The 26,838-nt window shown below is 36.9% G+C and overlaps 1 long non-coding RNA gene across 1 annotated transcript in view; it reads right to left on the reverse strand.

Annotated features, from left to right (window-relative positions):
• Positions 1 to 19,187: 19,187 nt before the first annotated feature.
• Positions 19,188 to 26,838, reverse strand: part of LOC308694455 — a 54,860-nt gene continuing 47,209 nt past the window's right edge. Inside the window, exon 3 of the long non-coding RNA XR_014030595.1 lies at positions 19,188 to 19,222. This is a non-coding gene — a long non-coding RNA (uncharacterized lncRNA). The remainder of the gene's footprint in view (positions 19,223 to 26,838) is intronic.

The following is a 26,838-nucleotide window of genomic DNA, read 5'->3' on the forward strand; positions in this document are numbered from 1 at the left end:
ATGTTTAGCTGGATTTGAACATGTATGTTTTCAGTAACTGCTTTAAAATTTTTGTAATTTTAGAATTGCTAAACATGTCTATTCAGGGGACATCACAGCCCACCTGTCTTTATCAGAAATGTCCTGTTCACTTTCTCACTGTTACACACCTAGTTAAGGGTCTTTCTCAAGGGCACCACAGTGGTATTGAAGAGGCAGGGGACAAATGCTGTTTTGAATTTAGCTGAAGACCATAAAAATATTTTGAAAATAAGTGCATGTCATTTACCTCAAATTTTTAATTTTCATTTATTTTAAAAAGAAATATATTCTCTTCCCTTAGATGATGTGAAGAGGTGGAGCCCACATGCTATACAGACACTGAAATTGATGCAGCAATGGCAGAACACCTGAAACACGCTCCAGGAAGAGCTGGGGGTGGTGGATACAAAAAATGAGCCAAACAATGTGTTTAAGGGATAGTTCACCCAAAAATGAAAATTGTCATCATTTACTCAACCTCATGTTTCAAACCTGTATACCTTTCTATGCTAAACACAAAGATGTTTAGAAGAATGTTTGTAACCAAGCAGATGTCGCTTCCCATTAATAATATTTTTTTCTCCAACAATGGTAGTCAGTGGATGCTCTATTTGCTTGGTTACAAACATTCTTCAAAATATCTTCTTTTGTGTTCAGCAGAAGAAAGAAACTCATACAGGTTTGGAATTTGGTGAGTAAATTACATAATTTTCATTTTTGGGTGAACTATCTTTATATAATAATTCAGTATTTTGCAATTGGTATTTTAGTTTGGTTAACAAATCGAGAGCTTAGAATTATAAGGTTCTATCTCCGTTTATTGTAGTTTATTGAGCATCAAAGTTTTTAAACTCGGTTTATGTTTTGTGAGATGGAACCTTTTATTTTATTAATAACTACTAACAATTTTTTTTTTTTTTTTTACAAAAATAACACCCCACAGGCATTAATAAACACCTAATGGATCAGATTGTCAAAAACTCAATTTCAACCAAAAGTGGGGATAGAACCTTAAAATTCTAAGCTCACGAAATGTTAAACATTGAAAAAAATAAAGAGAAATTTTGGCTGTTCAATATCAATAAAATGTTGTGCTTAATCAGAACATGCTTCTTATTTGCTTATGTCCACAAATAATGTGTTATTGTTTTTGATGTACACGTGATTAAAACGTTTTATTGACGTTCAGGTCTGACTGGACCAATTTTGGACCTTTTTAGAACCTTTGTCAAGATGTGTAGGCTAAACCTCAAGACTTGATTGTCTTTCACGATGTTACACAATAGGTGTGTGATTATTTTATATGCAGGCTTATATATACACTTAAATTATGCAACACATTTAAACACATATGACGACGCATTTAGACGTCCAGGGACGCGCAGAAGAGACGTGGAATTCACGGCCAGAAGAGACGTGGAATTCACGGCCAGAAGAGACGTGGAATTCACGGCCAGAAAAGACGTCGGTTCAACTTCCATTTTGGAACTATTTTTCAACCATGACGGGACGTCTCGGACGGACGTCTTTTCAACGGTCATTAAACGTCCAAATGTTTGCTGGGAATGCTTGAAAATGTAACTATATTTATTTCACAACAAATATTTATCTGACGGAATATTTCGTTTATTAAATGGAGAAATAAAATGTAGCCCTTCAGATTCAGAGCGATTTGCGCTACGCTGGCCAGAGCAAGTAGTGTAAATAGTGAGTTATGTGATTTCAGTTGTTTCTTATTAAATTGAAATTGGAGTAAAAAAGAAAAAAAGAACAGAGCCGAAGGTATTTAAAGGCCATGATGCTCTCGCATTATTGGCTTTTTTGGCATTATTGGTGCAAGATCAAGCGTGTAAGATTAAGTTGTGCTTTTATGCCTTTTTTGGGCAGAGATTAAAGTAACTACAGAAAAAAGAGACAATTACGGTGACCGGGAGGGGACATGTTCGGTTCACTTATTTTTGTCGTGGCCACAACATATAAACTCGTGGGAACGTCATAATATCTCGTGGGAACGTCATATTAAGTCGTGGCCACAAGATCATTTTGTTGAGGTAACGACATCATTATGTCGTGGCCACGCGATGCAAAGTCGTGGCCTCAAGATCATATGTTGAGGGAACGATATATTTTTCTCGTGGCCACGAGATCATTTTGTTGAGGTAACGACATCATTATGTCGTGGCCACGCGTTGAGGGAGCCACAGCGGCCAATACTGTAACCGTACCATAGACTGGGCTACAGCAGAGATGGAGATGACAGAAGAAATAACATTTTACTTTAAATTAGGAATGTCATATAAAGATATAGTGCGGTCTTTGGCATTAAGACATGCGTACGTTATAACTTATAAGTGAAAGACACATGAAGCGCATACTTAGACTTTGTCGCACGCATATTTAGGGACCGTCTCAAAATTGCATGCGACATTGGCATAAACATTTCTAACTTCAATAGCATTTGAAGACAATGACTTACAGTCATAAAACCAACTGTACACTGTTCACCCAGGTCTCATGTATGATGCACACCTTTTAGATTTTTGATATTTATGAAAATAAACTGCTAAATCATATATGCAAATATTGTAGGCCTATTTCACGACTGCCACATAGCCTACCTGACACCTAGATGAACAATGTACAGTTGGTTTTATGACTTTAAGTCATTGTCTTCAAATGCTATTGAGCTTTAAATGTGGTCATATTCTGTATATGATCCCACACAGTAGTGAAATACATAGCATTATTTGCATATGATAGCAGTTTACTGTCATATCAAAAATATTAAAGGTGTGCATCATACATGAGACATATTAACAATATACAGTTGGTTTTATGACTAAGTCATTGTCTTCAAATGATATTGAGCTTTAAATATTCTCATATTTTGTGTATGATCCCATACAGTATGTGAAATAGGCCTACAATATTTGCATATGATTTAGCAGTTTATTGTCATAAATATCAAAAATATTAAAGGTGTGCATCATACATGAGACCTATATTAACAATATACAGTTGGTTTTATGACTAAGTCATTGTCTTCAAATGATATTGAGCTTTAAATATTGTCATATTTTGTGTGATCCCATACAGTATGTGAAATAGGCCTACAATATTTGCATATGATTTAGCATTGTTATGATTTAACAATCTAAAAGGTGTGCATCATACATGAGACAATGTACATGACTGTAAGTCATTGTCTTCAAATGCTGTTGAAGTTAGAAATGTTTATGCCAATGTCGCATGTAATTTTGAGACGGTCCCTATATGCGTGCGACTAAGTCTAAGTATGCGCTTCATGTGTCTTTCACTTATAACGTACCCATGTCTTAATGCCAAAGACGCACTATATCTTTATATGACATTTCTAATTTAAAGTAAAATATTATTTCTTCTGTCATCTCCATCTCTGCTGTAGCCCAGTCTATGGTAAGGTTACAGTATTGGCCGCTGTGGCTCCCTCAACGCGTGGCCACGACATAATGATGTCGTTACCTCAACAAAATGATCTCGTGGCCACGAGAAAAATATATCGTTCCCTCAACATATGATCTCGAGGCCACGATTTTGCATCGCGTGGCCACGACATAATGATGTCGTTACCTCAACAAAATGATCTCGTGGCCACGACTTAATATGACGTTCCCACGAGATATTATGACGTTCCCACGACTTAATATCACGTTCCCACGAGTTTATATGTTGTGGCCACGACAAAAATAAGTGAACCGAACATGTCCCCTCCCGGTCACCGTAGACAATAGGTTAAGTTTCATGCCAATTTAAAAATATAAAAGTTCACAGTAGTATTGGTGCCTTCATGCAACCTAAACTAATCAATAATTTATAATCAGTCACTCAGTGGACCATATAATTAGACTACTGAATGGATATTGTTTAGTATAAATGTGGACAGATATGCAAGTCACTGGCCAGTATCAATTTCTGACCCCTTTTCCCATTCGTTTCCCTTCAAGTTCCTGTAGCAAAAAAAAAAAAAAAAGATAAAAAAAAATTCATTTTCTGTTCCTGGAAGCCTGAGTTATTTTTAAATCAACATTTATAGTTAAGAGAAGACACATCTTAACCACATTCAGGAAACATTGGCTTAAATTCCTTTGTGCCCCCAGATCCTACTGGACCATTTACACTTACTGTACAAAGCTGTAGGCTACTCACACAGGACTATTCATTGTGTAAAAGCTGTTTTCAAACATTTCAAACCCAAAAATAAACTAAATTAGTCAAATCCTATTAAGGGAACACTCCAGCGTTTTTTAAATAGGGCTTATTCACCCCCTTTCCTACATTTAGATAGGTAGGCAAACGCATTTTTGTTTTAGTTTGGAAGCGCCACCGCTAGCTTAGCTTAGCATAATGAATGGAATCCTTTGTTGCCAGCTAGCATGTCGTGAGTAAAAGTGATTAAAAAAAATACACACACCTAATTACTTCTTGTGGCCTGCGTATTCACAACGAGTACAAATAGCGATGCAGATTAACACTAGGCGATTTCCTAGGCAGATATTGACTTGGGACTATATTGGGGTGAAGCACAGGTGAAGCACAACTACTTGGGCGCAGAGATATACATATATATATATAAGGTTATACCTTAAGGAAATATGAGTCACTGACATAAGAATCCAAGTAAATACATGTTTACGTTTTGTTTTTATTTACGATAAGATCAGTGTTGTGGCTTCTTCATCACTGACGGAGTACCATGACTAAAAGGAAATGATGAACTTGGGCCAGCATATGAAGCAACGGGTTCATGACAGCAGGTCCGGTGTGTATCTGTGCTCACCCCTCATGTTCTGACGACATTGACTTTATTTTCTTTATGTCTGGGGTACTAGACCCCCACTACTGTACTAAAGCTTATAATGCTAATATTCTCTTTAAATTCTTCTAAGTACTCAGAGCCAGAGGTGGATAGAGTAACCAAAATCTGTACTCAAGTTAAAGAACTTATAGAAATAATTATTCAAGTAGAAGTAAAAGTAATAACTACTTAGGTAGGAGTAAAACAAGTAACCAATGAAATCTGATTCAGAACAAGCAAGATGATGATGATGATGATTTTACAATAGGGATGTTTTCTCTCCATTAAGTCGAAGCGTGAAAGATGGCATGTCAAATCATACAGTACGTTTTAAAATAAACAAACTAAAATGCCACCTCTTTGTTAGTAGATAATCTGACAAGATAAAAACTGTCTGATGCACATTCTTCTTTAAGTACACCGATCAGAAGAGCTTTGCTTGTAAAGTCATGATATCAGCCTGATACTGTTTATGTTTTGTTAAGGGCCTGAACAGGAGAGAACTGGGTAAATCAATGACATAACAACATTGCAGCTGTCAAAACTATCTATGATGGTCTGATTAATAGCTGTGGTTTGACCCGCTGAAGTTTTTTGGGCAATATTTTCATGGTATGCAACCCATGAATTTACACACACCCAAAAACCCACTACAACGTTCCAGGAATCAGCAAACCCACATACTGGAATAATGTTCCCATATTTTCTGCATGATTTCAAACATCTGAGTCAAACACCCTGTAACACAGGAATGCCTTCTCGCCAGACTTTTTGTTGATGACATCAGTGTTGTTATGTAAATGAAGGGTTATTGAGTTGTTGAAGGGGAATTAATTAGGTGCAACTAAAATGTAGACTATATTTTTTCCATTAAAAATACACTGATTTAATCTATTGAGAATGTAAAAAGTCACACAAGCGTTTTAGGATGGATGGTTTGGGCAGATAGATTTTTCTGATTGTTCCCAGTGCAGCGTTGGACATTCCCAGACATTAATAAACACCCACCCACACACACCTGGATGATGCCAGAAATGTTTGGAATTTGTTTTTAAATGGAAAACAAGAAAAGGGAAGGAATCAAAGGAATGTTTATGCACCTTATTTTGCAGAGAGGAAGTGAGCTATTTTGTCTGAGAATATGTGAGACTTCCGATTCAGTAGTCGACATAGGAAAATAACTAGAATGAAGTGCAGTAGATAAGAGTGAGAGAGTGCTCTGATGAGCCCAGTAGGCAAATTTCAGGTGTTCAACAGATCTCACAACTTTCTCCTTCTTTTACACAGTGAATAGTCCATTGTGAGTAAAGCTTTATACAGTAAGTTACTGTGTAAATGCAGACAGTCTCTGGCGCTCCAGTAGTATTTGGTGGCACAAAAGATTTCCTGAATGTGGGTTAGATGTGGTTTCTATTCACTATAAGTGTTGATTTAAAAATATTTTGAGCTTCTTTTTTCCGGGAACAGAAAATGAAATACTTTGGGGATTGTTTTATTTTATTTTATTTGTTTTGCTACATAGTTGGGGGCCTTAAGCACATAAATAGGTCTTTTCACGCACCTGTGCTTAAGGCCTCCAACTAACAGGAAATCAAGGGAAAGTGAAAAGAGAAAAGTAATTTATACTGGCCAGCGACTTGCATATGTGCCCATATCTGTACAAATATATTCAGAGACCTTTATTCATTCATTTATTCATTCAGAAGTTTAACCACTATCCACTCCACACCACTCCTTGGCCGGTGAAGAGGCCAGTCTAGTGCAGTGTCCACTGGAGTGTCTGCCTTTAAAAGTTGGCATCAGCATTACTCAGAATATTCAGTATGGCATTGCTGGTGATCCTTGGAGATTATGAGTCTTGCCAGCGCAGGGGACACTTTTGGTGTCCTACCACGTCCTTTTAGATTTTTTACAGTGCAAAACTCCTTGAACTTTCTAATAATTCTTTGCACTGTGGGCACTGGTATTTGAAAATATCTGGAAATACCTTTGTATCCTTTCCCTTTCTTGTGAGCATCCACAATGCGCAACCGGTGGTCCTCAAGCTCCTTGGTTTTAACCATGATTTGCAACTGACCAGAAGCTGACTAGCAAACAGGTGTATCAGCTCTAGAACATGCTAGAAATTACCAAGGAGCATTTAGAATGGTGCAGAAGATTGCATTTTACTGAGAAGTTTGCAATAAGATCTGGGATATGAATAATTTTGGACATTGTGTCAAAATTTAAATAATAATAATAAAAAAAAACGATTATTTTTCATTAATAGTTCATTTTCATTCTCTAACACAGTGTCTTACAGTCTTTTCCCACAATATTGCGAAATTTCCAGTCAGAAGATACATTCGTCAAAACAAAAAATAACTTTGGGTATGAATAATTTGAACTTAATGTAACCCTGGTTCACTGAGAGGGGAACGAGAGGTTTCCATTTGTACAACCTAATTCATGTCTAGAAGAAACATTTAGGATGATGAAGAGATCTCACTTTTTATTTTATTTTATTCTCTGGGTATTTATATTGTACTAAGTTTCACTTACTGTGGTGGTCAGAATTAATGTCACCCCTGGTAAATATGATCAAAAATAGCTGTAAAAAAACATTTTTGATCTTTCATTCAAAAAATTCGCAAAAATCTAACCTTTCATTGAAGTAAAAGAATTGAAAGTGGCGGGAAATCACATTATGTAATAAATGTTTTCTCCAAAACACGTCGGCCACAATTATTGGCACCCCTAGAATTGTTTACAAGTAAAATATCTCTGAAGTATATTCCCATTAATATTTACCTTTATTTAGCACACCAGGGTGACTAGGAACATGAAATTGTCCAGCTATGACTTCTTGTTTCACAGGAGTTTAAATATGAGGAAACACAAAGGCCAAATTTCTTTAATCATCCAACACAATAAGTAAAACCAAAGAATATAGTTCTGATGCGCAGCAAAAGATTGTTGAGCATCACAAAATAGAAAGTGGCTGTAAGAAAATAGCTTTGAAAATTGAAAATCTCCATTTTGACCATCAGGGAAATAATTAAGAAGTTATAATCAACTAAAGATGTTATGTATCTGCCAGGAAGAGGACGTGTGTCTATATTGTCTTAATGCAAGGTGAGGAGGAAAGTTTGAGTGGCTAAAGACTCTTTAATAATCACAGATGGAGAATTGCAGAGATTACTGGAGTCTTGGGGGTCAGAAAGCCTAAAAAAAAAAAATCAAACAACCCCTACACAACCCACGCTCCTCCAAAAATAAACTCCAGCATATTCAGTGGTCAGACACGACTGGAACTTCAAAAAGGACCGGATTCTATGGTCAGATAAAACAAAAAAAGGGTTTTTTGGCAGAAAACCCACCAGATGTGTTTGGTGTAAACAAGGATAAAGAGTCCCCCATGCCTACGGTTAAATACACTGCTGGATCTTATATGTTGTGGGCCTATTTATTTGCTGGAGGTCCTGGACATCTTCTTCAGATACATGGTTTTATGGATTCTAGCAAATACAAACAGATAAAAAATCAAAACCTGACGCCTTCTGCTAGAAATCTTATAATGGGCCGTGGTTGGATCTTCCATCTGGACAACGGTCCAAAACAAACATCAAAATCAACACAAAAATGGGTAACTGAGCACAAAATGAAGCTTCTGCCATGACCGTCCCAGTCCCCTAAACTGAACCCTATAGAAAATGAGTTGGGTGAACTGAACAGAAGAAGCACCAACATGAACTTGTGAATCTGAAGGATCTGGAGAGATTCTGTATGGAGGAATGGTCTCTGATCTCTTGTCAGTTATTCTCCAAACTCCTCAGGCATTATAGAAGAAAACTCAGATCTGTTATCTTGGCAAAAGGAGGTTGCAAAAAGTATTTAATAACAGGGAGCCAATAATTATGGTTTTGGAGAAAAGCATTTTTTTTAATAATGTGATTTACCCCCCACTTTCAATTATTTTACTTCAATGAAAGGTTAGATTTTTGCGAATTGTTTGAATGAAAGATCAAAAGGATAAACAATGCAGATTTATTTTTTTACAGCCATTTTTGATCATATTTACCAGGGGTGCCATTAATTCTGATCACCACCGTATGTATCCCTTTCAAGTGTGTTTTGGAAAATTTGTTGATATACATCAGTGCATCTCTCACTTAATGTGTGCAGTCTCACAGTTTGAAGCATCTGTCATAGGAAAACCACACATGCTGTTGTGTGTAATAATAAAGAGATGAGTAATTATGAGACACTGATGAGTCATCGATGTACTGTAGGTGTAGGAAAATTTCACATCGTGTAACGTTTACTTGAAGAACATTTTAAACCCAGAAGATGAAAATAGTGCAAAACATTTGCCAGTTTTCTCCAACACTCATACCTCTGTTAAAATCTCAGACAATTTCAAACATTTGACATCACTGTAGACTTGGAATTAAGCCTTTCCCCCGAGAATTAAAAAATTCTCGATTGCAATTTACCCGTGTCCAGTAACCGGCAAAATACCGGAAGTGGCGCATTACACAGACGAGAATCAATTATTACACCGTTTCCTAAGGCTATCTATTTAAAACCATTTACAATTATAATATAGCATAGTGCTATCATGAAATCACAAAGGCTGTAATTCAGGTAAAAATATGCGCTGTTTATTTTTTGTTTGTTTGTTTTTTTTTCCACTGGAGAAGCGCGGCGCTTTATGTACCTCAGCTCCGTTCACAGTAAACGCTGCTCCACACACACTCAGTCTCTGCATGTGCTGTTGGTTTAGGTTTCCAATAATGTGCATTTGGGAGCAAAACTTCTGACGTGCGTTTCATAGTTCATGATTTATATGCGTGTCAGCGTTGTTTGTGTGGCTTAAATTATTATGTTAACTAATGAACCATATTGTAAGTACCTATGTATTTTTTTAAGTCATTTTAAAGGCTGTTATTCACTTGGATCTATTTTTATTACCACAATTTATCTGATTACTCGATTAATCGATGGAATAATCAGTAGAATACTCGATTACTAAAATAATCGATAGCTACAGCCCTAGTTAAAAGATTCCTTGTATCATGCTCAGTGAACGTTGCATTGCACACACACCTCTAAGCAAAATATAGCTCATCCCAGATGTCTCATCAGCATACAAAACACATTATGAAATTATTATGAAATATGCTAATAACATAACATTAAACAGTCATTTTTTAGTCGTCATTACTCATGAGAACTTGGGAATTATTTTCCCCTTTAGACACTTTACCCAGCTAAATGTGCGTCAGTATGTCAGGTGCATCGGCGCATTAACGTCAAACAAGTCTCTTGTTGTCTACAGCTCTGTTGCTTGGACATGCCCTCTGCCTTTGATTAAACTGCAGATATATTTTGAACAATATTTGTAGTAGTTGGATCATTGCCAGTGATATTTCTCTCACCGCAGGAGGTTTACCAGCACCGTGCTGCAACTATTCAGTCTTGTGATCTCAATAGTTTGATTGTTCTACCCACTCTCCCAGAGTTACCCTGAGGCTGTAGTAATGTGGGTGCACCTGTATTAATCATTTCAGCTTACGGTTGCTGTTTAGCCTGATTCTTAATGTTAAAATGCCAAAATCTGATCTCATCCAGCACTATTCCACACCTGACTTACAAGCAGAAAGCATACAGCCCTAAACCAAATTAGACGTAAAACAGATTCTATATATCTTCTACAAGTGATATTTCAGTGTTGTCTGGGCGTGTTTTACTAAACTTCCTTCATTTCACAACCTGATTAAAAAGTTACATCACCAAGAAGGTGTTAACAGTAACCCTAACAATAAGGTTGAGTGCAATGCTGAATATCCGGTTATCATTTACCGGTACTCACGCTGATATCATTCCAGGAATTAAAGACAGCATGAATTAAAGAGTGCAAAATATTATATTAATTTGTGTTTAAAAGTATTGTTAGTGCATGATATCTAATGCATTAACAATATTAAACTTAAGTGTTGCAAATAAAATAAGAGCTATAATGCAGTAGATCCGGTGGAAAATGAAATCCTCAAGCCCACAGAGCTGTTCAGTCATGCCGAACCTGGAAGACTCATTCTCTACGGGTCCTCTCTAGAATTTCTGATGGGTTGGCACAATACGTATTGTAATACGTATTGTATTGTGAATGTATTGTAGGAGTGTATTGTTCCTGCAATCTCCAAATGCGTAAATGCAATTCAATTGACATTTATTTGTATAACGCTTTTCACAATAAACATAATTTCAAAGCAGCTTTACAGAAAATGCATTTGTACATTACGATTTAGAGTGATCTATTATCAGAGGTGACTGTGCCCAAGTTATGCATTTCAGAATGTACATATATATCATGCAGTTAGTTAACAATGTAATAATTGAACAATTTATTAATTTAGGCAGAAACAAAGAGGTCGTTAACAAATGCAGAAAAATGTAGCATTGGCGCATGTTGATTCAGAGTTAGCGTCATCTGAAGTCCTCACAGGATTTGCACAGTTTTAAAATTTATGCTTGAAGTTATTGTGGTAATTTATGGTCTAGATAGAACAAAATGATTGATCAAAAATCTCTTGAAATAATGTTAACCACAGAAATAAAAAAAAATTATTACACTTTATTTTAAGGTGACAGTTACATTGTACTTAAATACGTACTGAGTTTTTATTTTGATTTTTTTTAAACAAGTTCTGAGTAATATTAATAGATTGTTTGCTCATGACTTCACTGCTGTGGTGCGAAATGCAGATTGAGGGCAGAAAGCGACTTGGGTAAATATTCAAATTCTTCATGGTATATTATTTGCAGGGAAGAGAAGCTTTTTTATGACTGTAGCAGAATTAATAGTACAATTATTTAATCAGTTCATCCAGTGAACAGAAAGCATAAACAATTATTAATTCTGGGAAATAAATGATCTTCCTGGCCAAGAAAGAATAACCTTTTCCAACTAAAGTAAATAAAGTACTAGCAGGGTAATAGCATAGTATAGCTATATAGATCAAGATGTTTAAGTGACTTCGATATTTCTGTGAGTGGCAAACACAGAGACAATAAAGCGTGGATATAATGGTTTAATAAACGCAACTACGGTAGGCTACGCACACAACTAAACTAAGCAAAGATTGTATACAGAATCAGGAAAGTAAAGAAAAGTCAAGAAAGAGAGAGAAGAAAAGAGAATTACAATCAGTTAACCACAACCTACGAGGAACATCAGAGAATCAGGGTCACCTTAAAGGGGCACAATAACTTAGAAACGCATCTAAAGGCTCCGAACCGGTACTTGCATTGACTTCGGCTGCTGAACAAGTCCAGATGCAGGAGATTCTTGAGATTCTTGATGATTTTGCCAGGAGTGCGCTGAAGTGTTTGTTTGGGTTCTTGGTGTGGTCCACGTTGAATCCAAAGAAATTAATTTAGTCCACGTTGAATCCAAAGAAGTTAACTTGAAGATGAAGTTGCCGGAAGGAGACAGGAGAATGTTGTCTCAAAGAGATTGAGCAAAGATCTGAACTAATCAGGTCCTATCAGTTCACACCCATTTGTTGAGATGACCAATCAAAGATGACCGGGAGAAAGTCTTTGTTCATCTTATCCCCATTTGCACGTTCACGCTGGCATGGAGAATTTGTGCAGTCTTTACACAAAAGTATGGTAAAAATATCATGATGCAATTTATCATAACATGTTGTACACCATTGATTCTAAAATCAAAAGAGGATTCTTTGGATTCCAAGAAAGGATTTGAAGACATTAAAGCAGTGATACATCATCTTTGGATATCAACATTTGAAGTTACTCTAACATAACTAAAGAATCATTACTAGGCTAATAAAGCATAGGGACATGCATAAAACACAGGAGAAATACTACAAACATTTGGGAAAGTTTGTGGGTAAGAATGGCATAAATGTCCTTGTGTATTGGAAGTTTATCTCTATAGTCTTTGACCAAATGGCTGGTGCCATCTGGTCTCCTGTGCTGTCTCTGAGGGTTGCAGACAGTCTCTTGCTGAGATCGTTCAGGAGAGCAGAGGTTATAACGGACTTTGAAGAGAATTGGTTTGAGGGCCGTTGACAACAGGGGAGAGGGAGAAGGTTTTATGATGTCTAGAGCATTTTGATTTAGTCCATTAGTTACACCATTGCATGATCATGTGTTGTTTTCAGTGAAGTTTTGTAGAATTCCATTCACATTTGCTATCCGGCGTCTTCTCTTCACCTCCTCAACCTGCTTCCCTTAGTGTTTTTACACATTGTATCACACTGTCCAGTTTTCTCCCTAGAATGATGATGCAGAAATGATGATGATCCCTGAATGATCCTGCCCTAAACTCACTGGCAGAAAGGCCGATATAAACAAACCAGAGTAGAACTCAACACAGCTTGATGGCAGTTTCACGTTCTCTATATCTACCGCCTCGATGGCGGGCAAGTCTTTCAATCCAGTTGAAAAATGACTCCTCTTCATAACAGAAGAATCACGTCCAAAATATGTTTTGATTTGCTGTTCAACCCTTCTAAATACGGACTTTCCTCCATCCCACTTTTCACCTCCTGCCCTCCATCTGAATTCTGCACGTTATCAGAATCACAAACAATCTATTTACTACATGAACTTATTATAGAGTTACGGTTAGGGCTACTTGTGTCCCACTGATGCAACAGACGCAAAGATGAATCAACACAAAGCTTTAATGAGTGTACGTCAAAGGAATACAACTCCTGCGGGGTGTAACCCCGGCATCCTGGCCAAATTTGCCCAGTGGCCCCTGTCCATCATGGCCTCCTAATCCTCCCCATATACTGATTGGCTTCATCACTGTCTCCTCTCCACCAGTAAGCTGGTGTGTGGTGGGCGTTCTGGCGCAATATGGCTGCTGTCGCATCATCCAGGTGGATGCTGCACATTGGTGGTGGTTGAGGAGATTCCCCCCTTCTATGTAAAGCGCTTTGAGTGTCGGGAAAAGCGCTATATAAATGTAATGAACTCAGGAGCGTAAAAGTTAAGGATCCAAACAGGCAACTTGGCTTGACAATAATAACAATGTCTCTTTTTTGATGCAGATCCCAGGACTGAGGAGGATTCCGAGACTGACGAGTGGACGAGGAGGAGGATGAAGACGGAGTCGGGCCGAAACAGGATTGCAGGCAAGTGGTCGGGTGAGTCACAGGTATGAGCGATGAGACCAGACAGTGAGTATTTGTGAGAAATTGGTTTATGTGGCAGTCTGTGATGAGTGACAATTTATAGCTTGTAATTATGCACAATTTACTGTTATTATAGTAAGTACATATAGTAACTTGTAAATGTCACCTTAAAGCTGCATTCCGTAACTTTTTTGGGCTAAAAATTATCCAAAATAAATGTTTGAGCAAATACATATCCAGCCAGCGTTCAACACTATCTGCTTGCCGTAGCTCGATTCAAAACGGTAAGCTTGTAATAATGTTTTTTAATTCCAGTGGTACCGGTGGATTTCCGCGGTCATTACGTCACATCTGTACACATAAAAAAGGAATCTCGGCTAGGCGATGAGTGTGAGGATGTTGGAGGTGGAGCTTTATAGCCTTTTCTCACAGCACTTGATATGAACTTATCAATTTGATGGCAGATCCAGAAAGGTTCAAACGACAACTGGAGAATCACCCTTTGTAAAATGCTAAAGTCGGTGTGCCTAACGTTACAGAAAAAGAGAGACTGCTACCGAGCACATGCGAAAACAAGGATAAATATCGGAAGGGCATTAAATGTAGTCACGCAATGCTGATGTTGTTAACATTAAAAATTTGAGAACAAAGTATAATTTGCAAGGTTTGACGTGATATGATAAGCGACAGTTAGATTTAATTTACTGCAATGCTTTTTTCTCCTTAGTTGGTCAGAACAAAAGTGGATATTAAGATTCGTGTGTTCAGATGACATTTTTCTGTGTAAATTCGTATGTTAGTCTGACTCCAAAAAGTAGAATCTGTGATTGCGAATGACAGTATCCACACCGGCAATACGGGTGCACTAATCTGCATTAATTCATGCTTAACTAATGCACAGATAATCATGTGTTAATGTATGACTCATGAAAAACTAAACCAGTGGTTCTCAACCTTTTTTTGGCCAGCGCCCCCTATCCAATATCCAGGTCCCTGAACGCCCCCCACCCCCAAACTACTGAGCGAGCAGGAATGAGTGATTAATTAATCATTAACTAATGATTTGCAAATGTATCATTATGTTATGACTTTACTTGTTGAGGCACATGACTGTTAACTAATTGTTACGTAATATGCCATTTATGGGTTTTGACAGTTTGCACATGCAGTGAATGTAATGTCAAAGAATGTGTTTGAAGGATGGGTGAAATATTTCACACAAATATCAGCACACCAGAAGCTGAACTCCTGACGCTGTTACACTGTGTTTAAACTGGACGAGACCAGCTGTCTACACTGGACATGACAGACCATAGTAAGTCCATTTGTCCTTCGAAACAGAACTAGCACAAGAGCTCGGAGTACGTCAGAAATAGAATGTGGCATCGGTTTACTGTCTGGGTTTTTTTGCGTAGTGTCGCGCCGCATCCAGTTTAGTATCACTGACTAAAATGGACGTTGTATTTTCTTTGTCCAGTCTAGACACAGTGTTATGAAACACCAGCGCACGACCGCATGTTATCAGTGTTCCACGACCTTAAGCTTAACCTGACATAGTCCTGTGCCATGAACAACAAGGTTCATCGAAATCAGTGAAATCTTGGTTGTACATGGTTGGAAATTGAAATCCATGGCTTAGTGTGGATGTCAAAACCAAAATGGCATATTACTTAACAATTAGTTAATAGTCATGTGCCTCAACAAGTAAAGTCATAACATAATGATACATTTGCAAATCATTAGTTAATGATTAATTAAAGCAGACAATTTGAAGTTGAAGTACATGACTTCAACCCATTGTGGTAATTAACACATTAATTTACACTATTAGTTAATAAAATATGTTATTAAGGAATTAATACATTATGACACATTTAATTAATAACAATTCATATATTACTTAATCTATTAATCATGTAGAATCTTTATTAGTTACTGATGCAGTAATCATTAATTAATGGTTTAGTTCTTCATGAGTCATACATTAACACATGATTATCTGTGCATTAGTTAAGCATGAATTAATGCAGATTAGTGCACCCGTATTGTAAAGTGTTACCGCACATTCTCCTCAAAACATTGGATTCATCCGTGCTGTGCCGAGGCACAACCCACATAAAGTTGATAATTCTGCGAATAATCGCAATTGCAGATTTCGAACAGAGATGGCGACAAAGAGGACAAACTGCGGACTGCAGCTTTCAAAAATAGAAAACATATTTTCTATACTTCTCACTATAACTCACATCATATTGTGATGAGATGGGAAAATACGGTGAAGAAAGTAAAGAGACTGATCTCTGCATGAGCATAAACAATTCACATTCAATTCACATTTATTTGTATAGCGCTTTTCACAATACACATCGTTTCAAAGCAGCTTTACAGAAAATGCCACATTACAATTTAGAGTGAACTGTTATCAGTGGTAGTTGTCTAAGTTACGCATTTCAGAAATGTACATATACAAAATCACAGTTAGCGAAAAAGGTATTAATTTAAACTATGCAATAATGTAATGCAGAAACAATGAGCTTATTTAATAAAATTTTGTTTGTGAACAAATGATTATGACATTTAGAAAAATAGCATTGGTGCATGTTGATTCAGAGTTTGCGTCGTCTGAAGTCTTCGCGGGAGTTGGCGCCGGCTCTTCTTAGGTGTTGGGCATCTGAAATCTTCATAATAGACTGGATGCAAACTGGAGCTAACATACTCTAGTTACCTCAGGATGGGCATCCCGAGATAAAACAGAGAAGCAAATAGAAAATAATTAGAGTAACTGCTGTTCATAACATTAAGCAATGATAACTATGTGCATTTGATCTGATATAACTGTAAAAGGTTAGGAGATTCATTATATGAATGCTAGGCTAAAGAGATTTGTCTTTAATCTAGGTTTAAACTGGGAGAGTGAGACTGAGTCCTGGATATTATCAGGAAGGGTATTTCAGTTGTGTGACCTTAGATAGCGTGTAAGGCGATAGAAGATCAGTTTAATACACAGGTGCTAAATCATTTAGGGCCTTATAAGTCAGTAGCAATGCTTTGTAATTGATACAGAACTTAATAGGTAACCAGTGTTATATGATCATATTTTCTTGACCTAGTAAGAACTCTTGGAACTGCATTTTGGACTAATTGTTGCTTGTTTATTGAGGATGCAGGACAACCAGCTAGTAATGCATTACAGTAATCTAGTCTAGAGGTCATGAATGCATGAACTAACTTAGCAATGTTTCTGAGGTGGAAGAGGGCTGTTTTTGTAACATATGAAATATGATTTTCGAAAGACAAGTTGCTGTCTAATATAACTCCCAGGTGTTTAAGAGGATGAAGTTACAGTACATTCTTCTAGATGCAAACTGAATTCTAAGAGATTTTGTGTACAGGTTTTTGGTCCAATAAGTAATACCTCAGTCTTAGCTGAATTACAGGCAGGTGATGCAAACAGAATGACCAAGGTTATCTATATTCTTAACAAATTCCATAATACTCTTAACAGGAATGGGATAATTTGGGTGTTGGCTGTTCTTGCATTCTTGGGAAATGATTTTTATATCCTGTAGAGGATGTGATGAGATCCAAATATGAACATTCCCACTGAAGTTATGCTTGATTTCTTATGCTCGGTATTTTGAAAGCCAACAGATCTTCCTAATTATCAAGGGGAAGAACAAACAAACCCTCTAGAAAGTTTCCTCAAGCTCTCAGAAAAGTTGCCTCTGTTGCCTTTTAAAATTCTTGTGGTTAATTTTGTTTTGCTTCGTGTGGCACTGCTTAAATATGTTTTTATAAAAACAAAACAAACTGAGATGGATTTTCCAAGATGAACAGATGAATCTGTCTCTGTCATTGATATTAAGATGGCCATGGCCGCCTAAAAATGCAAGTTGACCATCACTTGCGTCAGTAAATCTCAGCCTTAGCCAGCTCAGGTACTCATAGCCAGGCTAAGTTACTAGATAAATAAGCTGCAGAGATTCATAGCACATGTTTATGGAGGCCCAAACCTGCAGAAATAAATACATAACTTTTTTTTTTTAAGTAACACTTTACAATAAGGTTCATTGGTTAAATAATCACCACTTATTATTTTAAACTGATGTTATAATGCACTAATAAATGTACTATTTAATTCGGGAATTTTTGCAATACACCAAAGAAATATTTGAAAGTCGACTCTTTATCTTACATTTAAATTCACAGACTCTTTACAGTGGCCTAATATTTGAATTTCACGTTTCAGACTGAGCTCAAAGTGAAAATCTGCAAAAAATCGGTGTCCTTCGAAGCCTGGCTAGGCTTTCTCAAGTGTTTCCAGACTACTCGACAAGACTGCAAACGTCTCATTTAAAGGAAGTATAATTTTATGGAGTTGATTTAGATTTGATATTATTAACAAATACATGCAGAAAAATGAATTAATTTGATCGAATTTACAAATGTATTTTGCTATCCACAAACATGCATTTCAACTCGTGTCTGCAATAAATTTGATCGAATTTCAAAGTACCACAAACTGTGATACATTAATACAAAAGAGAATATTTGTATTCACAAACATGTCAATGTTTGTACAAATCTCTGCACTTTCATTTAATTCTGAATTTCACAGACACAAGTTGAAATGCTTTTGTTTGTGGATTGCAAAATAAATTTGCAAATTCGATCAAGTTCATGGATTTGTGTGCATTTATTTAAAGGTGCAATATGTAACTTTTGTTTTCAACAGGAAAAGAGGAGGAGATGACAGGAGAAGTGTGAAAAAGGCCAATTATTTGCCAGTTCATCCTAAAGGCCAGTCTGATTATTCTCTGGAAGAGGAAAGGCTCATCTTGGTAGAGGAAATGAATAAAGTGCTCATCAATCAGAACATGAGCTTGACTTTCTTCCTCTGACGAAAGGAGATTGTGGAAGTAGTGCCAGTGGTATCTGAATTGCTGGAATGATGGCCTGCCGTTTTTTCCAAATGAGGTAAAATAAAGAAGGTTGAAATTGAATTAATTCGCTGTAGACTATCTTTAATACAGGTTATTGTTGTGTTGCTTGTAATGTAATGTAATGTCTATTGTAAGCCATGTGAAGCAAGTTAAACAATGTTACAATCAAGACCTGTTTTATTTGCTATCCCCAGTTCAGATGCATCACCAGTGTGGACCTTCTCGAGACATTCAGATCATCAATACACCAGCACACTCCGCAACTCCTCAACCTATACAGAGCAAGAGAACTGCATTTGGAACAGAAATGGATGATCATCTCAACAAGCTTGATCAGCAGGTAACTTGTTGATGACATCATGTGTCAAAGTTACCAACAGATAAATAGTTTTAAAAACAGATTTATCAGAGCCGTTTGCTAGAACATTTTCTGAAGGTATTTTTGAAGGAATATGACAATGTATGTCAAGTTTGCACTGGCTGATTAGACTGGTTTTGGTCCTGAACTTAGAATACTGCATACAATTTCCTATTTAACCCATCCAATTTGATTCAGTGGCTCATTAGCAGAGGCTATATGACTTCAAAGTAACACATGCAAACTCATAAAAAGGTAAAAATAAATTTTATTTGCTGTTTTGTACTGTCGTAGATTTTTTTCCCTAAGCCTAACTATCTGGGGCATCTCCAATCGACACCCAATTGATCTCACCTGCGGTGTCTACAAATCGGCACCCAATACCTTTATCTGGGGCATAGGGTTGTGCCGATGGACGATATCATCGTGATGCCACGCCCCCCACCCTGTCAGACCAGCCCAGTCTCATACCTGGCTCTTTGGCAAAAAATCATGTGGCTCGCGAGGTCTCTCACCCTTTACCAACAAACGATAAAAAAAATTAAGACATCAACAGAGATCGGCTCTCTGCAGAAAAAGCAACCAATTACAATTCCCTTGTTGTACAGCCTACCGAAGATAATGAAAAGTTTATGATTATAATAATATTCAAGTTGTACCGGCAAAAGTGCGCATTCAGTGCTGTTCGCGAGTGTCACTCACGAGTCACGAGTCACCACAGCAATCAACTAACCGCTTACGTTTCTGTGGTAAGTTGTAACCTACTGCACTAATTCAAGCAGCTGCAGCTTGTTTAAGGTAATGGCGAAAATCATTTTAGAACAGCAGCGAAAATGTAAAAGTAGGCTATATAAACTTTAATATATCCTTAAAGTTTATATAGCCTACTTTTACATTTTCGCTGCTGTTCTAAAATGATTTTCGCCATTACCTTAAATTACCTTAAATTACCATTACCTTTTATTGAAACGGGAGCTTTACTGTGCAAAGAGACATTTCGAAACATTTCACCCGCTGGCCGCTGGTACTTTCACTTTTGCCGCAGAGACCGTATTTTTGATAATTCATTCCGCGCAGATTTCAGTTGACGATTCTGTTTAAAGTTATTAATAACAAAACATGAATGAAAGAGAAAGAAAAAAGCAGGATGTGCTTTATATTGAAAAGAAATATTAAAAGCGCGATAAGTCACGAAAGAGAACTGAATTACACTGACAGGATGCTGTGCGCGTGCTCCGAGCGCAACACGGACAAGCAGGGTAGCCCTTGTCTTCGGTTGCGCGCCTAAATGGCCAAATAAACAGAAATACATCAAAAAGCCAAGTCGAGTATTCCTGAATCCTGTAAACACAGTAGATGTAAGTACTAATGTGCATTCTCTCTCTCTCTTTTCGTGATGGTCAGCACGATTCCGTAGCATTAGATCAACCCCAACCCCCAACGATATTATCGTCCATCGCAATGTTTTACTGCAAACAATATCAACTGCCAATTTAGGGGACATCGCCCAACCCTACTGGGGCGTCTACAAATCGACACCCAATACCTTTATCTGGGGCATCTACAAATCGACACCCAATACCTTTATCTGGGGCATCTACATATCGACACCCAATAACTTTATCTGGGGCATCTACAAATCGACACCCAATACCTTTATGTGGGGCGTCTACAAATCGCCACCCAGTACCTTTATACTCTAGCTCTTGCGTCTTCAGTCGACAACTGGCCGAGTTTTCTTGCTCTAACTAAATTGCTTCCCTAAACTAGCTCACTTTCTGTGCAGGAATAATCGACAAACAGACATCAGCAAATGTCCTTTAAATACTTTAATCACGGCCGGAAGAGTTCTCGAGCAGTTCTCAGTGAATTTCTCCCAAGAAGAATCAAGGCCGGAGGATCTCAGACAAATTCCATTGAGAATCCCACCAGCTAACACGAATACAACAGTTTTTATAGAATAGGTATGGCAAAATGATATGAATTTGATTGGTTCTTCATATGCAAACCCTTCTGTTACTAGCAGTGTTAATTTCGTTGACGAATAATTTTCGTCATTATTTTCGTCAACGACATTTTTTCACAGACGAAAACGAGACGATAACTAAATAAAAACTAGTTTTGAATGACAAAAACTATGACGAAAATCTATTGACATTTTCGTCAACGAATAAAAACTAGACGAAAATGTTAGATAGTGACGATTTGGGAAGCGATCCGGTCTGATGTCCTGCATTTGTGGTAGATTTGTGCGCACATTTGTTCTGTGACGTGCTGATCTTCCCAGCGGAACACGAGTTGGCATGCGCTGCATGTCTCAACAAACGTTAAAACATGTTAACGTCTGGGAGAATGAGTAGAGCAGACATGTAGATCTGAATAAGAGTGACGACGCAAAAAAGAGCTCTATTCGGTAAGGTTTTCTGAGCGCACACACCCGACCCGCGAAGCGTGCAGCCATGCACAGACACCTATACAGCGCGCGAGTATGGAATTGAGCTCTCTTTCGTGTCTGAATCGACAAATACACACAACATTATGTCTAAATGTACGTTTTGGAGAGTATTCACGTAAATAATGTGGGTTATGTCTTAAACAGTTGTGAATGTATCATGTGCATCAGTGCAATTGGATCCGCATGTCATCAGACATGATCCGATGTCTTAAAGTGACAGTTGGTAATAAATAATGCGGTCTGTGTCCTTAATATTGATCAAGCAACAAAAGAAAAAGAGAAAAGCATTCACTGCTCGTTAATAGCTTTAAAATAAGGATTAATTATATTTAATTCATACAAATAAATATGTCTGTTTGAAAGAATAGAGAATGATGAATGCAAGTTATAAAGAATTCATATAGGCTATCATTCATTGAAAAGAAGACTGTGTTTAGGAAAAGTGGTTTTATTTAATTTTAAGACATTTTTTAAGTTACAGTAGTTAAATCTGTATCTGTATTGCATGTTCAAACTTTAAAATCATTCATATTAGCAGGTTAATGTTTTCTCTGGGAGTATATGGGTTTGTAAATTTTAGAGAAATTCTAAATGAATGCATTTCAGTTTAAACCCATTATATTTTAAATAAAAATTTGCTGTCAAAATTAACACTTATGTGAGATTATCTTTTGTGAAAAAGCTACAGTCAGTGTTTTTGACATTACGAATAAAATAAAATACATGTTTTGTATTACAGCCGTTAAATCTGTGTATGTATTGCATATTCAAACCTTAATACCATTCCATAACAGACTGATGGAAACATTTAGTCAGGTCAACTGTCAACTAGATTTAGTCGACTAAAATCTGCTAATATTTGTTCTACTAAAACAAAACTAGACTAAGTCTAAAAGACTTAAGACTAGACTAAGACTAAAACTCTTATGATATTTAGTCGACTAAAACTAGACTAAGACTAAAAGATTTCAGATGACTAAAATGTGACTAAAACTAAATGGTGTGTTATTCAAAAGACTAAGACTAAGACTAAATCAGAATTTGCTGTCAAAATGAACACTGGTTACTAGGTAAATCAAACTTTATTTTAATGATTACTTCATTGTTAATCACAAGGTTCAAATTTAGTCATCTGTCTAGTTTCAATTCACATATTTGTTATTTTTACACCCACACAACCAAAGTAAAAGGGGTATGGCAACACAACATACAACATTCAAAAACACATGACAGAACGTTTTAGTACATTGTGTTTCAAAGTGTTATCATGTAAGGCCTGAAAAAAGGACGTAAGGTTAGATGTTAGAGACATGGTTAGTTTAATATAGTTTACTATTTTATCCATTAAAAATCCACCATCCTGGACGGACTCCCATGTTTCTCTGTGAAGATTACTCTGCACTTTTAAAACTGAGCTCCCTATGGAAAAAACGGGTACTCCAGAAGGCTAGACAGGTCATGAGTTATCCTGACCATGTTCTTAGTCAGGAATTCTGTCTAATGCACTCAGGACGACACTATCTTGCCCCCCCAAGGAAAACAAACAGATATGCAAATTCTTTTATTCCCTCTCCCATCAGTTTTTTAAATACTGTTGATAGCAACTAGATAGGTGCCAGGCATCGCAAATCTCTGTATATATTATTTATTTTTATTTACTTAGTATTATTATCTATTTCTTGTTTATATTTAAACGTTGGTCGCTGCTTAGACTATGTAGTGGGACTATGTATTGTGGCCTGTGTATTTGTTGCTTTGTTTTGGTACCCAAATGCAATATGATGTCATTGACAGTGTTTCTGAATGTTTGATTAAGTGTTGTCTTTGTTTTGTTGATACGACTGGTAGGCTAAAACTGAATTGCCCTACGGGGATAAATAGTTGTTTGAATCTTTTAATCTTGAAAACATGCCTGGTATGTTTCATTACTTCAACAGATATACAACATATTGCAACATGACCATTAGTGATTAATAGGAATGTGAATTTTTGTGTTAACAGCAAACAGATTGTTTTGACGATTTATTGGTTTTGATTCGAAGTACATTTTTGCAAATTCAACATGAATTAGTCAATGATTGGGTATGCAATTTATTACAGGTAACATGTTTTAAAGGTCCCATATGGTGACATTTAAACTTGTATTTGTTTATATTTAATATAAATATTAATTTATATTAAAATAAATTGAATTTATTTTAATTATTTTTAAAATTTTAGTTTAAAATTAATAGTGTTACCAAAAGAGTTGGGTTGATATTCCCACAATTTTCTGAGAGCCTTTTTCCTCCCCTCCCACAAACACTTGGTTTCGCTGCTGGATGGAATGTTCACGTTCATGTTTGAAAGTCACAGAAACCACTTGGTCTAGAGTGAATGATATGTTTTCATGTTATTATCATACTTTCGGTGATGTGTCTGTGTTTATGTTCCGGTGCACGGCACGCAGCGTTACCTGACCCTCGCCCACCTACTCTTATCCCCGGCTCTCTGTGCGCCACTGTTGCCTGTAAAAGGCAGTGGTGTCAGCAGCATGAAGGTCCCCTGTGACCACTGATAGACCTTATTTGTAGGTTTATAAAATTATGCATTTCTCTTGGCCGGTTTTCAGGGACGACTTAACTCCAGAAATGACTCACGCATCTTCTCGGATTCGAGAAAGTGGGCGGGGCTAGGCCAAGTTTTGGAAGTTCAAGTTACTTTATTTGTACCCGAAGGTAAATTTTGTTTGCAGAAGAGTCCTCATACGCACATATGGAAAACAAAGGAGCACATATCACACATCATTCAAAAAGTAAAAAAAAAAAAAAAATAATAATAATTCTTACTGGTCCTGAGGAAACGAATTCATGCATAAAAGCAAAGTAAACATCTGTGCAAAATATAGCTATGACTTATTCCTCAATGTAATGGCTGCAGGGACAAAACTGTTTTTGTGTCTTTTTGTTCTTCACCTGGAGATTGTAAACCTACGCCCAGAGGGTAGAAGCTGTGTGCAATGGATGGGAACTGTCATTTAAGATAAAACCAGTGTAACTGTTTAGTGTACAAGGTCTCCACATTAAGCTGTGGCTCACCAATCAGCCTGCTAGGCCACTTTACTATTTGGTTGAGTGAGTTTTTATTTTTCAAAGAGAGGTTCCCAAACCAGGCTGCTAGTTTATATTTATAGTATTGTTTTGCTTTGAGAATTCCTACTTTTAGATCCTTTTTTGCAATTTTTAGTTCAGCAATGTCACCCCCCTTAAAACATGACTTTTTTTTCTGTAAGATATCCTTAACAGTTTTAGTTATCCATGGTTTGTTTTGGGGATAGATTTTCACCTGTTTACACGGAACAAGTTCAAGTTCATTTTATTTGTATAGCACATATACAACAGCCAATAGGCTGACCAAAGTGCTTTACACAGATGATACCACATACACAGAAAACCAGACCAAGCAAAATTTAATATAACCCAATTTAAAAAACAAAATAAAATAAAATAATCACAGTAGTCAATATCACAGTAGTCAATACACTAAGGAAAACAAATACGTTTTTAGCAGGGACTTAAAAACAGACAGTGAAGGGGCCATTCTGATCTCTAGAGGCCGGGCATTCCAAAGTCGAGGCCCTGCTACTGCAAATGCGCGTTCGCCTCTACGCTTAAGCCTAACGTGAGGGCCTACCAACAAAGCCTGGTCACGGGATCGTAGGCTTCAGGACGGAGTGTAGCCTAGAGATAAAGAAGTTCAGAGAGGTAGACAGGGGCTAGGTTGTGCAGGGATTTGTATACAAAGAGTAACATTTTAAAGTCTATTCTAACAATCATGTCTCTACAAAAAGCAATATATGAGCATGTCACATCAGTCCACTCATTTAGGTCATCTCCCCACAAGACTTTTTAAACATTTCCCAGTCTGTGCAATCAAAGCAGTCTTGTAAGCATAGTACAGATTCATTAGTCCAATCTTTTATTACTCTAATTTGAGCTTTATGTCTTTTTAGGACAGTTTTGTATGTTGGCAGCAAATGCACACAGTTATGGTCCGCTTAACCCAGCGGCGGAACACGACACCCATTGGTTACCCGGGTTCTACGTAGCAAAATACATTCAATTCTAACTGGCCCGTTTAGCTGGGAGGCGGTCTAGTTTTGTGGGGGGTGGAGAAATGGCGGCAGTGAGCGATTTCATACTTTCACCCCCGAGCCTATATGACACACAGAATCCCATAAAAACCCATTTTCACCATATGGGACCTTTTCAATTTTAGGCCAGATCCTTATCATTTACTTAGATTTATACCATCTTATAGTTTTTATACTTTTTTGTGAAATAGCTTATTCAGGGCAGTACTTAATTGAAAAAGAAACAATTGTTATTTGTGCATATTTGAGTGCATTTACTATATAAAATGATAAACATGTTCTGCAAGTGGGATGCAAACTTATGAGCACGTTGTATAGGATTACTTTATGGTTCCTTAATGTATTTTCTGTTGTTGTTGTTTGTTTTTGAGGTTAGTGTCTGTCAAGTGATATTGATTTATTCCTTATTATTAGGACAAGACTCCAGAGGACAGACAGACCAGAGGGATGAGGGTGGGAATCCTTGTGGTGATTGAAGATGATTTGGCCTTCTGTGTGCCTTGGACTTTGAGTACCCAAAGCAACTGAAATATACTTTGAGCAGGTGTTCATGAAGATGGGCACTCGTTGCTCTGCAAGGATCCCTCAAAACTAAGCTATTACTGTGACGTTGCATTTGTGAGCTGTTTGGATCTTAAGCATTTAATGTTTTTGTTTAAACTGGCGACCTGAGGGAGTGATAAACATTTAAAAGATAGGACATTTAAACTTTTAAACATTTAAAAGATAGAACTTTTAAAGTATTTAGGACCATTTTAATGTGATAACACTTTAAATGTTAAAGTACTCTTTAAAAAAAAAGCCTACTTCTGCCTACTCTTTGTATTACTTTTTAAATGATAAGGAGAATGGCTAAAGTGTTAACATTGCTGCTGATTTCAAATAAAACCTGGACCAAAATAGTCTGTAGTTTTAGCTTTATTTTTTAACCTTGTAATAATTT

Source organism: Scardinius erythrophthalmus (assembly GCF_964197995.2).
Source record: "Scardinius erythrophthalmus genome assembly, chromosome: 8".
Classification (NCBI taxonomy): Eukaryota; Metazoa; Chordata; class Actinopteri; order Cypriniformes; family Leuciscidae; genus Scardinius; species Scardinius erythrophthalmus.